The sequence below is a fragment of the Mya arenaria genome, chromosome 5, assembly GCF_026914265.1.
Source record: "Mya arenaria isolate MELC-2E11 chromosome 5, ASM2691426v1".
Lineage (NCBI taxonomy): Eukaryota > Metazoa > Mollusca > Bivalvia > Myida > Myidae > Mya > Mya arenaria.
In genome coordinates this window covers 68,808,069-68,820,555 of record NC_069126.1, presented here as the reverse complement: position 1 = coordinate 68,820,555, position 12,487 = coordinate 68,808,069, and the positions used below count along the sequence as shown (strand labels likewise).

General features: G+C 34.0%; 1 long non-coding RNA gene across 1 annotated transcript; it reads left to right on the top strand.

Moving 5' to 3' along the window:
- Positions 1 to 3,758: 3,758 nt before the first annotated feature.
- Positions 3,759 to 12,133, top strand: LOC128234017 (uncharacterized). Its single transcript, XR_008260845.1, has 3 exons — positions 3,759 to 3,865; positions 9,867 to 10,172; positions 11,784 to 12,133. It is a non-coding gene; the product is annotated as an uncharacterized LOC128234017 (long non-coding RNA).
- The last annotated feature ends 354 nt before the right edge of the window (positions 12,134 to 12,487 follow it).

Sequence of the window (12,487 nt, the reverse complement as noted above, 5' to 3'; positions counted from 1 at the left end):
CGTGATAACAAAACGGTTTTCTTTAGATACGACAAGCCTATCACCGACGGTGAGGAATTTATCCCACAGCCAACAAACCTAAGCTGTCACTAGGACCAGCTTGGGAGTGGTATTAGTTTACTTTCCTGGAATTTTGAAGGTTAAACCAAAGCACAAAAGTCATGCAATGATTTCTAAGACTTTATTTCACAGTATAATATTATTTTCCTTGAAGAAATATGGAAGAACAGTAGTTCCGATTCACGATTAAAAGGATTTAGCAATACTATACTCTCGTTTAGAAAGTTCCAACATCGACGCGCGAAAAGGTTCAGTGGGGGCATTATTATTTATATCGGTGATAGGATAAGAAAAGGTGTACATTTAATTAAGAACGATATTGACTGTATTGTTTGGATCAAATTATATAGACATCTTTTTTTCGAAAATAATGAGGACTGGTACATAATAGTGTCATATATCCCCCCTGAAAATTCACCAGCGCATGTGTTGTATAATATGGTCATTTTTGGCAATATTGAAGACTAACTGACCCTTTTCACTCAGCGCGGAAGGACACTTTTCATTGGGGATTTGAACAGTAGAATAGGCAACAAATTTGACTTTATTGAACATGAATAGATCATAGACCTTGATCTTTACGGTACCTTAAATGATTAGCCATCGAGACGTCTATCACGGGATTATGGAAATAATAGATTCGGTGAATATTTAATTGACATCTGTAAATCTACAAATATATGAATACTGAACGGTCGAACGGGGACATGAGGACAATGGTCAATACACTTGTTATACGCATAATGGTGAAAGTGTTGTTGACTATGCATTCACAAGATATAGCAATTTTAAATATAATAATGACTTTAAAATTCATTCGTACAATGAATTTTCAATTAATGCTCCTATATCTCTATGACTTAGAACTGGTACGAAAATCAAGAGCATTAGTTAGAAATGAGGACATTGAAATTTGCAAATGGAATGACTCTGAGAAATTAGGCTTTGTTAACTTAAACTCCCTGATTGAAAATCTTCAAAGTAATGGCAATACAGCGGGCGGTATTGAAAAATAACAGATAAATAATTTTAAAAGAAAGTACGCTCGAAAACACGGACATTTATTGACGGCGATTATAAGGAGCGAAAATTGTGGTTTAACGACGAATGTGAAGGCAAACTGTACAGGTATAAGGAAGCCATTGAACAATTTAATTGTACTGGAAATGACGAGAATTTTACCACTATGAAACAGTGAAGAAAGTACTATAAATATTGTGTTCGGCGCACTAAGCGCAATTATCAGATATATAAAGGCCGACAAATGCACAACCTAAGACATTCCCTACCACGAGTTTTTTGGAAGAAATTTAATAAGATAAAATATGAAACGAACCCGAACATTTCTCTACAGACCTTTTTCGACAATTCAGATGCGGAAAACAACGAGGGTATTGAAGCAGTCATGCGAGCATTTGACGAGCAACAAGACACATATGAGACTAGTTATAGTAAACTAGACTCTCAATTTACAGAACGTGAACTTAGAAACGGTATCAAACATTTAAAAAACGGAATAAATCGACCGGTATAGACAATGTTTTAAACGAATATTTTTATCGAATGTGCCGACCACTTAACTCGACCGCTGCAGCTATTGTTTAATAGGATACTTGACTCTGAAACATTTCCAAATGTATGGTCAAAGGGTATTATTGTGCCAGTACTTTATATATTAATTAACTGTTTCGGAAAGCTTTTTAAAAATGTTTTTAATAACAGACTTAAAGTTTGGGCATTGAAATATGAGAAGCTAACGGACGCACAATTTGGTTTTATAGCTAACCATAACACTATTGATGCGATCTTCGTATTACATAATCTCTTCCAATTGTATCAAGATAAAAAGGAAAAAGTCTACGCAGCTTTCGTCGACTATTCTAAGTGTTTTACTGGATCTACAGAAGTGGACTATGATTTAAACTTATTAAAGAAGGGATAGATGGAAATATGCTAAACATTCTTAGACCAATGTATAATGATGTTAAGTCATGTGTTAAACATACGAACAGGCTATAGGACTTTTATGAGAATGGCCTCGGCTTATTTCAAGGGGAGATCTCTTCGCAAATGTTGTTTAACCTATTCGTAAATGTCATTGAGACAATGTTACAATAGAATATGAACTCAGGATTAACGCTAGACCAGCTGTCAATATTCTTGATAATTTTTGCCGAACACTGTGTTTTATTGATCGAAACTGCAGAAGGATTACAAAGTAACATTGACATGTTACATCGGTACTGTGAACAATATAAGCTAATATCAACAAAACCAAAGTAGTAGTTTACCGAAAGGCTGGTCAGTTGCGACGGAGTGACATATTTACATATAACGGTGCAAACATAAAAATATGGGACAATTACAATTACTTAGGGTTTGTAATGAGCTCTGGGGGGTCCTTTCGTAAAGGTATCGATAATATTTCTAGTAGAGCATTGAAATCAATTATAGCAATTTTATATATGACAATCGACTTATATTTACCAATAAATATCACATTTGATTCTTATGTGTTCTCGATCCCTAATTATTGTGCAGAATTGAGGAGATTTTCTACGGCCGATAGCCTAGAGAGAATACATCGTAAATTCCTAAAAAAGACACTTAATGTGAAAATTACCACATATAACCTAGCTCTATACGGTGAAACGGAACGTTTCCCTTTATTTGTAATAAAGAAAGTCAGAATTGTAAAATATTAGTTTAAACTCATGACTTGTAACACCTCTAACCATATACTGTACACTATGTATAACACGTTATTACTTAGATGTGATCAAGGCAAAAATAATTGGGTGAGAAATGTTAAAGATATATTACAATTGACTGGATTTAGAGATGTGTGGACATTCAGAGACTCTGTGGTCAATATGCTGCTTTTTATCGAACAATTTAAACTCAGATTAAAGGACCTCTACATAAGGCAATGGCGAGAGGGAGTTGAAGCATCGTCTGCATTGGCACTGTTTAGTGCACTAAAACCAAACTTTAATATGTCTCGAAATCTGTTAGTTGTAGATAATTTCGAACATCGACAAGAGTTATGCAAACTTAGATTGTCTTCCAACGAACTATTCGTAGAACAAGGACGATATACGAACAATGCAGGAAGTGATCGTAAATGCATTATTTGTGGAAATGTGTCAAACATACAGGGAAATTCGTGAACAATATATTCCTTTGTATTATCGGAGAAGAACGAATATGTTCAAATTTAGAACATGCTGAATACAACGAAAAAAACACTTACTACACAAAATAGCATCTTATTTGATAAAGGCAAATAAAGTAAGAAACTCTATTTTACATTGTGTATTATACACTCTCATTTCAATTTACTTATTGTTTTGCTCTCGGTGTTTGTATCATTATCTATGTTATTGTTTGACTGTATACCATTTACATGCATGTATGTGTAATTGATATTAAGCTGTTCATGCTTAAATCAGAATAAACTTTATGTTATGTTATATTATGTTATGTAACTGATGTGAACAAAACTGTTGGAACACGTGAAATTTTAAAAATAAACGATATACTGTTCATAAATATTTGACAATGTGGAAGAGAAATGCTTCCATTTTCCCTTAAAGGGAGTCATGCAATTCAATGACATACTATATACTGTGTATTTGAAAACATTTATTAAATAACTTAGTTTTAACAAGTTTTGAAAACAAATAGTTTCAGAATTACATATTTTGGAAAAGTACAACTTCAAATGTTCTAGGACTTCGATTATTGTTGTAGGTCGTTCGATGGAATGCCATTCATTTCCTGTTGACGATTGTCGCCACGCAAGGTAATATCACATATTGTTTTACAATATTCCACTTTATATTTATATGCGACCGAACGATATTGACCGCCCACATTAAATCATAAATATATAGAGGTTATTTTGAGGGCTCAACAAATCACTATTGTTACTCATTTGTCTTTCAATTTGTTTATGAAGTTGAGGAAACTTTCCATTGTTGTATTTTACATAGTTTGTGTCTTTGTATAAGAGTCTTAGTATATTTTTCTTTGAAGGTAATATCAATGTATTCATACAAATATAAATTTGAAGTATAATGTTGTGTTTTTATTATATTTAGATGAATATTAGATGTAATAGTAATGCCTATGGAAATTAGAAAAACTTGGTTATTTTTCTAACGCAACCCAATTGTTAAACATACAATAGTACTGCAGATTGTTTTTTTCTGCTCTTATAAATGTTTGTATACCGCAAACCCTATTGTAACTAAACTTGCAACAGTGTTGTATTATCTTTTGACTAGTAATTAATTTGTCTAGTTGAAACTTGTTTATTTGACAACGTTTGTGAAACATGTTATTGTAACATTATATTAATCACTCTCGTTGGCACGCTGTTACGCGAGAGTGTGGTCTTGTGTTGTGGGGGAAACCAGAGTATCCGGGAAAACCCCACTTGTCAAGCTTGGTGACCATAAACACACATTAAATTGTCTAGTGCAACAGACTTATAACTGTTTTGTATTTTAAGTTGTGCCTACATATGAATTAAAAACATAACTTAAAACACGTTTAATCCTTTAAAGTTCTTTTTTAGTTTTGATTAAGAATCAGAGTTGCTGTTTTAATTCAATTCATTGAAAAGGCACCATAAATTGACTTGAATCTTAATGCGCTGTGTGATATATCATACTGACCACAATGAAAACAAAGCTGTACCTATCTTCCTTAAAAATTGCAACTCCATCTTGATGCAGCTGATTCAAACTAATAGACTGAATTGGAGTTCATTATCTCTGTCTAGAGAAGAAGTTCACTTCCTTCAGAGGGCCATGATACCTTGTTTGGTTAAAGGATGTATTTGGCCTCTCTGATGTAAATTGTACCGTCTTCATTTCATTATTTTTGACCTTTTTATTATCTTCTTTTATTGGAATGTTGTGCACATTGCTTGCAACCTGTGTCATGTCCAAAAGGTCAGTCATACTCATTTCTTTTACGAAGTACGGCTTTTTTTGTGAGGTAGTTTGGACATTTGCTGTCCACCGCCCATTGAAATATGTTGATGCTCTCTTAACTGCAGCATGATTGGAATCATTTTTATACTGTGTATGACCTTTGCAAATAAATGTATGAGGACCAAGTCTGCGCTCATAAAACAGATCAGAATTAAAGCCTTTTGGCGTTATCAATACTTGTTCAAAATCAAAACATGCTCCTACTAAGTCATCTTCATCGTTATCTTATTATCTTTCCTTTAAAGATTTTATTTCTCAACGAGCATGTTCATGATTTGCAAAATGTGTTCTATGAATTTAACCCTTTTTTCCCTCATCACTGATGTTATGAAATGCAGAACAAAGGTCACATCTTTCATTTGGAAGGTACTGAAGTGATAAGTTAGGTTCAAATTTGAAAATGTTGGAGAATATACAATGTTATACTGGCTGTTTATTGCAAGTTATATCCTTGGAACAATCTTTGCTGTAAATAATATACGTTTTGGAACAATTTAAATCATGCTCAATGCACTTTTTTCTGTTATCTTTATTTACAATAATGGCTATCAATGGCTTGGAATGATTGTGTATGACTAAGAACTTTAGCAGTTTGCATTTTTGTTAGTCTGTTTATCCTATTTGTAATGTGACTTCTATTGTCATTAGTTCAAAGTCTAGCATTGCCTTGTTATTGTGAATAGTTGTGACCATTCGAATAGAAATGCTGACAGTGTCCAAAAAAAGGTTTTTCATGGACTTTTTACTCCACCACATTGTAGATAGTTGCCACAGTATAGAAAGTCATCATACCCAAAATCATTGGTGTTTTTTACTACGTTTTTACCTGAACAGTATACCTTTCGACGAACTTGTGTTTTTTATAAAGTCTCAGCCCCGAAAGCTACCAAACACTTCTTCTTTGTCTTTTTCTGTACATTTGGAGTGACACTAGCAATTTATTCCACATCCTCAGTTCATGGTTCTTCTTTTGAACTGTTTCTATTTTATCTTGATATGCATTCCTGTCCAAAATTCTTATTTCTCTTTGCTATATGTCCAAGAAATAGGATCACACGTTTTCTTTCTACTGGCTCTCTTTTTTACCGTTTCCTGCACATTGTCTGCTTTCTGTTCATTGAATGTCCATTTCTGATTGATCCGATATTGATTTATCAGATCCTTGTATATTTAATCCTGAAATATACAATCCTGATCATCCAATCCTGATTCATCCAATCCTGAATCATCCATCTGATCCTTGTCTATTTAATACTGATATATCCAATTGTGAACCACCTAATTATTATCCATCCGATCCTGGGCTATCCAATCCAGAACCACCCAATCTTTATCTTTCCAATCCTGATACATTCAATCCTGGTCCACCCAATCCTGATCCATCTGATTCTGGTCCATATTATCTTGACGTATCCAATCATTATTCATCCAATCCTGATCTATCTGATTGTGGTCCATATAATCCAGACAAATCAAATCATTATTCATTCAATTCTGATCTATCTGATCCTTGTATATCCAATTTGGTGCATCCGATCCTGGTTTATCTAATCCTGATCTATCTAATCTGGGTCCAACCAATCTCGGTTCAGCTGATCCTGTTCCATCCAATCCTGGTTCATGTCATCCTGGTTCATTCAATTATGACGTATCAAATCCTGTACCATCTGATCGTGGCCCATCTGATTCTGTTCCGTCCTATCCTGGTTCATCCAATCCTGTTTTTTCCATTCTTGATAAATACGACCCGGGTCGACCTTATCCCGATCCATTAAATTCTTGTCCATCCAATCCTGGTCCGTCCATTCCTGTTTCACTCAATCCAGATCCGTCCAATCAGTGTCTTTCTAGAACCATGACGATCAGCCATACTCATCCCAGTTGCAAAGTGTGAATGAGGGGTCAGCGAAGAAGAAATCACTGTCTTTCTTTATTATAGCGCTGGCGTATGCTGGCTCTCTGTTTCCCATTGCAAAAAGGCAGTCGTGACTGGCAAATGACCCGAAAATGCTCTGCAGAGCCTCTCTGTTCCATATAGAGGATCACCTTTAGTGATTTCCAGGTAGCCAAATTGGTTTGGTATAACCTCAAGTGATAAGTACTGATAGCCACTTATAGCGGCTATGTCAACATAAAGCTGTTCTCCAATATTTAGGACATTGTCCATAGTTTCCTGCTCCCACTTTGCAGGAGGCTGCTGGTAACCTTGTCATATGACAGCTACTGAGTTTGTAACACACTGCCACATCCGTTATAGGAAACGTGTCCCTGGGGTTTGGAAGCTTGCAGCATGTTATGTTATCTGTTTCCTCTACAAAAAATGAATAATTTTTATAGGATGTTTCTATTTTGGATTAATCACATTTTTCAGAAAAAGTAACAATTTGTGTATGCATAAACTTCTTTTATCCACGTAAAACTTAACAAACAGTTGAATTCAAATGGCATATTTCTACAAGCTCTTAGGTAAATAAAAAATAAATTGACCTGACTAACTGACTTGTACCAGGTATTAGAGATTTGTTTCTTGGTCTGTGTATTTATATTTTAAGACACTACTAAATGATATTTTTTCCTAGTACATGAAGGTCAATAATACATTTATTTGGACCAGATCTATATAGAAAATGTTGCTGTTTTTTTGTATTTGTGTTGTATTGCATTGGGATGTTATTGTTACATAAACTACATGTACGAAAATACTGAATAATTAACATCACATAACAGAAGTCTTCTTGTTAACTCATTTAAATTTTATATATAAGATATTACGTTAGTATGTCACCAGACAATAAGAATGTGTTTATATGAAAAGTAGAGCACTACGAGTGCAAGCTTCTCAAACATTTCTTTGCTTTATTACAATATTGGAACAAACTTGAAACTAATGATGTCATCAAACATTATGAAATCATAATATCACAGCAAAATAGAGTTACAATAGTGTTGCATTTAGGAATTTAATACATCAGAGATATAATTAGGTAGCAAATATTTTGTTTAAGAAACACTCAATTTACGAATGCATCTAAAATATTTTTGAGTTAATCTGTCAAACAAAATACACGAAAAAATGCCAAAGAGCCAAACTTTGTAAAAAATGCAGTAACGATATTGATGCGTTGAGCCCTCGGTTCTTTATTTCAATGATCGTATTTTATTTGTTTTTTTCTTTATAATATCCATGCATTGATTTGGTGGTGATGGTGTTAGTAGTTTTTACTCCGGGTCCCGGCGTTAGCACATTGAAGGTTCCCAGAGTGACACTTCATCCACCGCACACCTAACCTGGGCAGACTATCAAGTGGTTAACCAGTCCTAGGTGCCTTCACCTCTGCATGGAACTGACACCTTCTGTACATGCCAGTCACAACAGAAGTGACCTGGTCCGCTCGGGAATCGAACCCGGGTTGTCCGTTCACAGTCAAACGTTCTACCGATTAAGCTAACCGAGTGGACTATGCATTGATTTGACTTAGCTTGTGCATTATCTTTGTATTAAAGCAAAATATTATTATGAAGGCTCTGTCGAGAGTCATATAAAACACAATTTTGGTCATCGAGTTCAGGAAGCTTATAAGTAAGCGATCCTGGACGAGTTGAATAAAACTATATTTAATATAATGACAAGTGTCAGATTGATTTAATCACATGGTGATGGCACACACGGTAATATGACGTCATAATTGTGTAATATGTTCATGACGTTATTTCAAATTTAAAAACAGAAAGTAACGAAAGGTTTAATAATGGGGTTTTTAATTTTTGTTAAACATAAGGTCTGAATTTTGGTTTCACAAGTAAGGTAAGACGTGTCATAAATATATGTTATAATTTATATCGAATATCATAACAGTGATAACAGTTAATCGTGCAAAGAAAATAAAAAATGTAGTGAAAAGTATCCTTTGCTTTGATGACCTTTGGTCCTTTAAAACATTTTATGCAAAATATTACATTTAATTATACAATTATTTTAATACATCTTCAGCAAATAGTTTTACTCTTGTACACAAAGTATAAACTTGGCTTTGATCTCCAGCCACAAGCCCCCTTCCAAAAAAAAAAAGAAAAAAAAAGAAAAAGGTTTTTTACTGGTCAATTGCAATCTGCCACTGAAGTTTCATGATGCTGGGTCAAACAGTACTTTGGTACGATTGTTATTGTGCGAATGCATTTTTATAAAACTGTTGAACGTTACCTTTACTTTTGACCTTCTGAATTTACAAGTAATATGGTTCATCTTCAATAAAAAACAACACCACAGACATTTCATGGACCAAGGTAAACCGTTCTCAAGTTATTGGACGGACCATGTTTCGATAAGATCATTAACTTAAATATTTTATATACTGCCATAAAAGGGGTTAGAACCTTCAAGTCATTTTTAAAATTGAAGTTTCAAAGCTCTTCTTTAGTTAGTGTGCTGATAAATCATCGTTAACCGACCGCCAGACCAACCGACATACAGGCATTAACAAACTTATATATATTAATAATAATATCCGATCTACAAAGCTGAAGACATATTTCGTTTTGTTTAACATTTATGTACAACTTACACATGATTTTTTTTTGCATTTGATGAATCTTATTTTGAATTATCTGGCCAGGGTGAGAACAGTTTCTGGAGCTCGGTTCCCAATCCCGTTGAAATATGACGATATGCAGTTTACGCCTTTTATAGAAACAAAATGTATATGTGTGTACCTTAGAATCGGAAACAAGCTATTGAAAAACAAATATTCACTTAAGATAATATGTTTATGGGATAATACTCTTAAACGTTGTATGCGATTTCAGGTGCTTTGGTGCTGACATCCGACCAACAGTTTGCACAACTTCAGGGTGATATAACTTTAACCTGCAACACGAGTGTTACGTCGGTAGAGTTTAAAAAAGATACCAAATATGTGGGAAGATGCAGCACGTTTGGATGTGAGACATCAAATACAACCAAGTTCCTTTTGATCGGAAATACAGAGCCTGCTGGATACAACGTATTCAGCTTAACAATTATGGATTTTTTGGTGAACGACCGAGGCTATTATACATGCTTAAATTCTTATTTAATCGAACAGGTTTCTGGAACACACATCACATATGCAGGTAACTATAAACTTATTTCTGTGTGCCGTATAAACCAATCCATACGAAAACATCTGATTAATAAATTGTATTTTATTTGTAAATTATCTTTATATTTAAAATGTTCTAGAACATGTAAATATCATTTATAGAAAAATCATTGAAAATAGAAATGTGAGGTACATATTTGTTTCATCTATTCAGTTGTTTAACTGAGAGTTTGAAAACAATAATAGAGAAATGGATGGACGTAGCTGAAGTTTGATACACAGCTCTATGGAAATAGACTAATTAAGCAAACCTTATCTTTTAGCCGTATATTTATGCTTACGAATTAACAGTATGTTTTTTTTTTTCAAAATAAAAGAGAACATTGATTATTATGTAAACTTAACATATACAATTTCTATTATATGCAAAATATTGATTGTAATGTGAGACTTAGACAAACTAAAAACATATCCGTAAAGAGTGCATTTTTCAAACCATGAAGCATTAGGTTACATATTTTTGTTTAATAATTATTATACAGTTTCAATCAGGTTTATCCGTCGACATATCAAATTTAGGCTCGAAAATATTTTTGTTTTTAAGTTTTGGAAAAGTCTACAAAATGAAAAAAAAAAAATGTGTCAAAATAGATAAACGTACCCAATTACACCATGTATTGTGGCTATGTGGTGTTTTTCTTTAAAAAAATCATTTGCATTTCACACCATACGCACCCCATACGTATAATATACACCAGCAATATAATAAGAATATGACAGACAGACAGACAGACAGATCATTTATTTACCAGAAGATCATAGACCCATGTGGCCGAATATCATACAAAAAGTACAAAACATGTGTAAATAGTCTTACATATCTATGACCTTTCGTGCACTACAGACAACATTTAACATACCAAAACATACAATAACCACAATTTTAACAATACAATTACTGGTATATATGTGATCATATTTTATATGCATATACATATACAGAAACACCCACACATACATATACACATATAACACCCACACATACTTATGTTGGATATAATGCAACATTTCTAAGTTCGAAAGCCTTGTATATAAACATACTCAGATTTTTTAAAATAGTTTCATTTTCTGTATTGATCAACGCAATTAATTTATACATACTAGGATGTTGTCTATAATACCTAGGTATAAATAGCATTCGTAGTTCATTAAATAATGTGCACTCTAGTAGAAAATGGTATTCATCTTCTAATAAGGAACAAACAATGCATTTACGTTCATTTAGGGGCGTTGATTGCGGTCTATTCCATCGTCCCGTTTCAATGCTTAATCTATGTGAGGATAGCCGCAGTTTGGACACCGACATTCTAAATTTAGTAATATTTAAAATGTTGAGATATGGTTGAAATCTAAATTCTGACACATTTTTGTAAAACCTAGCCCTACTGGACATGTCTAATCTACTTTGCCAATCTTGAATAAAAGTATATTTTAACCTTTGTTTAACAAGACACAAAAATATCTTAACATTTCCAATTTCTTGATAAAACCAGGCATCATATAAGCCTAAACTACAAAGTAGGTCTTTTGTGAGTGAACACCAATTTGGTTTGTTTGGATGCTGTTCCATATCTGTTTTCAGCCTCTCTTCAACTTGGGCGAAGAATTACTGCTTTCCGACCTTCAAAGAACAGCATGCATCAGTTTGTACGGGGGAAACGACGTGCAAACTCTTCACCAGTTACGATGCATCATAGCCAAGTCTTCTGTTTATCCCAGGAACATTCCCCCAACCGCTGACAGTCTCAATCTTCATCTGCAAAGATGTGTGATCCAGTTGTGGATATAGAGACACGCCACTACAGCACAACACGATCTTCCTCCATTTACCTTCTTTGGATATGAAATAGACGGAGATGGTTTGACACCAAAAATGATGAGTCAGCCAGCCGCTGCACCAGAACTCTTGAACGACCTCGTTGGCGGATGCGAAATATGTAGCGAAACATGTGTTTGCTTTGCAAACAGACAACCATGCACAGTGGCATGTTCTTGCACAGGAAACACTAACACAGACGAAATGATGTGCACGAACGTTTACACAATTGAATCCGTCTTTGTCGAGGACACCGAAAGCTCCGACGATGAATAAAAAGAATGCCATCACTTGTTTCCAGTGTAATATAACTATAACGCATTTCTTAAATAACATGCGTTATTTATAACACATTGTTCTGCAGTTAGTACTAAATTAATTTAAAACGTGAATTTTACTCATATACTGCCATGTGATCAATTAAATCTGACTTTCGCTGTCATTTCATACACATTTATACAACATTTGTT